Genomic DNA, 2757 nt, shown 5'->3' with positions numbered 1-2757 from the left:
GTTTACTCAGACTCATGTCGATTGAGTCGGTGATGCCATCCAACCATTTCATCCTCTGTCATCCCCTTCTCCTGCCCTCAATCTTTCCCAGCATCAGGGTCTTTTCCAATGAGTCAGTTCTTTGCATCAGGTGGCCAAAGTGTTGGAGTTTCCACATCAGTCCTTCCAATGAATATTCAGGACTGATTTCCTTTAGGATGGACTAGTTGGATCTCCTTGCAGTCCAAGGGACTCTCAAGAGTCCATGGATACATGTACATGGATAGGCTGAGTTCTCCTTCGCTCTTCACCTGAAGCAATCACCGCACTGTTAATCGGCTAAACCTCAATATAAAAGAAAAAGTTTAAAAGCCAGGAGCCGGGCCCCCAGGTCCTCACCCCCAGGTGTCCACAGCCCCCTTCACCCGATTCAGCCTGGGTGTATCACAGCTCGGGATGCTGGCGGCGAGAGGCCCCACCCCACCCGGCCGGGGGCCAGGCCACACCCACTTCCTGCCCTCAAAGCCCAGTCCCAGCCCTTCACTCTCTCCAGTGCCTCCTTCTATCTCAAAGCTAATGTCTGCATTCTAAAACAGAAACCAGTTGGACACCGGCCACTTCTCCATGGGAGGCAAGGGGGTCTGGGAACTCAGAACAGAACAGCCTGAGCGTTGTTCCCGAGAGGGGGGCAGGGGAAAACGCCACACAGGAATCATCAACCTGCAAGCCTGCTACACCCTCCTCTCAACAAATCTCTGAGCCTTTTCAAAAAAGGACCTTGATATTATATTTGGTTTGGCTTCTCTGAAGCAAAACATGAAGGAAAAGTGGGTTACAAAAGAAGCTTAAAAAACACCTAATGCTTCACAATATGCCTGTCATCCTTGAGCAGGGGCTATGCTAATCTTCCCTGTCTTGTTCCAGTTTTAGTATATTTGCATTGCTGAAGTAAGCACAATCTTTGTGCTTTTTAAGGGAAAATAGTTCCTAAGTGTACATGGGAATATTTCCAAAGGGAGGCAAGGGAACTTCTTAGCCAGCATAACGGAGACCTGGTTTCATGGATTTAATGTCATAGGAGAGAACTTTTCAGTAGAATAGCCCCTCACAGGAGAGGTAAGCTTCCCCAGAAAGACGCCAGGGCATTCCGTTCTTCTTAACAAGGTCTGTTCTCAAGAGTTAACTATCTAAACTAGGGCCTAACATGCTGGGGTTTTATCAGAGCTTACCTGTCCCGGGAGGAAAAGAAAAACCCAACTCCAAATCCCTCCAGCCTTCCACAAGAAAAAGGACAAAGGAAGGAATGTCTTTGGTGGGAGCATGAACCCCAGGGATTCTGATTCAGGAGTTCTGGGGGGTGGAATTCAGACGTATATTTTTAAAGCTGCCAGGTACATCTCCTGTGCAGACAGGTTGAAAACTCATCACATACAAACCCAGGCTTTACATCCCCCACCCCCAGGGCCATGAGATGTTTTCCCAGCCCCAATCTCCATCTCTCCATCGTGGGTCCTCAGATGAACCGCTCTGTATGTTGTCGGAGTCTTCATGCTCCACACAGTCTCCAGACCAACATGTGGAGATGCCAAGGTCCCCTTCTTGGGTTGGCAGGCCTTCCTCCTCCTGAGTCTCCCTTGTGGCATCCTGGATGTTGGAGGTAGAGCTCCCAGTCACCTTTCATTGGGCACTAGAGAGGGGGGCGGCTGGCACTACCAGTAACCACTGAGGCCCTTTGCCCAGGTAACCAGTGGCAATACAAGAGAACAAGGCCACAGCAGGCTTTGGGGAAGCTGCAGGTTAGGGGTCCAGGGTTTCCATGGCCTCACTGTAAGCTCCTATCCCTAGCGGGCAGGGCCTGGATGTACATCCTTCATCCACGGATGGAGACAAGCCCCTCATCTCTCTGCCCTTCCATCGCCCGTCTCACTAGCTGGGAGTTCAACAACACTTTCCTGACCCCAAGACAACGGGCAGGTGACTCCCAGAGCCCTGAAGCCCTAGCAAGGGCCAGGCGAGTCAGCTCGCTTGAGAATAGAGAGCTCACTCACAGTGGCCCTGGCACTCCTATCGCAAATGGACAGGCTTGGTCCTGAAGTCAGGTGCCCCTCTGGCCTCCTTAATGGACATCTTCTGCATCAGTTATTTCTAACCTTCGTGCTGGGGAAACACCTTTTCCCTGAAATCTGGCGGGAGGGCGGGCTTCAGATGACTGACTCGTGAGGTGCCCCCGCTCTCAGCGTGCTGGGTGCCCGAGGGTCTCTGGAATCCTGTTACCATCAGGCAATGTTCCCATGAGCAAAAGAAGGGCCTTGAAGGCTGGGTCCCTGCGCTCAGATTCCCATGCGCCTTCCTTCGGGATGACAGCTTCGTTCTCAGAAAATCCCCTCGGTTTCTGATCACCCGCTGTTTCCATCACAAGGAGACCGCCTGTCCCTACGCATTGGGCCACATCCCAGTCACGGCGCTGCCTCCGGCCGGAGCACCCAGACATGGCCAGTCGCAGGGGGACGGTCCGTCTTCTCCACAGACACTTCTGTGTTTTAGTAACTCAAAGGCCAAAGGGGAAGCCGTACAATTGCATCTTCTGAGAAGTGTTGAGAGATTACTCCCCAGCGACCTTAAAAAGGCCTCTCCCCTTCCTGCCGCCCTGGAGCTGCTGACAGGTCATGCCCTTTGAGATGAAGCTTCAAGCTCAGTCTGCCCTCAGCCCTCTGGTGGCCCCCAGGCCCGCAGAAGTGGGGGGCCTGGGCCTGCCAGGCTCTGTCCCCTCTGTCTCTC

General features: G+C 52.9%; 1 non-coding gene across 1 annotated transcript; it reads right to left on the bottom strand.

Annotated features, from left to right (window-relative positions):
- Nucleotides 1–827: 827 nt before the first annotated feature.
- LOC139034525 (U6 spliceosomal RNA) lies at nucleotides 828–937 on the bottom strand. The gene has a single exon (XR_011487071.1). It is a non-coding gene; the product is annotated as a U6 spliceosomal RNA (small nuclear RNA).
- Between the last annotated feature and the right edge of the window lie 1820 nt (nucleotides 938–2757).

The sequence above is a fragment of the Odocoileus virginianus genome, chromosome 3 (assembly GCF_023699985.2).
Source record: "Odocoileus virginianus isolate 20LAN1187 ecotype Illinois chromosome 3, Ovbor_1.2, whole genome shotgun sequence".
NCBI lineage: Eukaryota > Metazoa > Chordata > Mammalia > Artiodactyla > Cervidae > Odocoileus > Odocoileus virginianus.
This window is presented reverse-complemented; position numbering and strand designations above follow the sequence as displayed.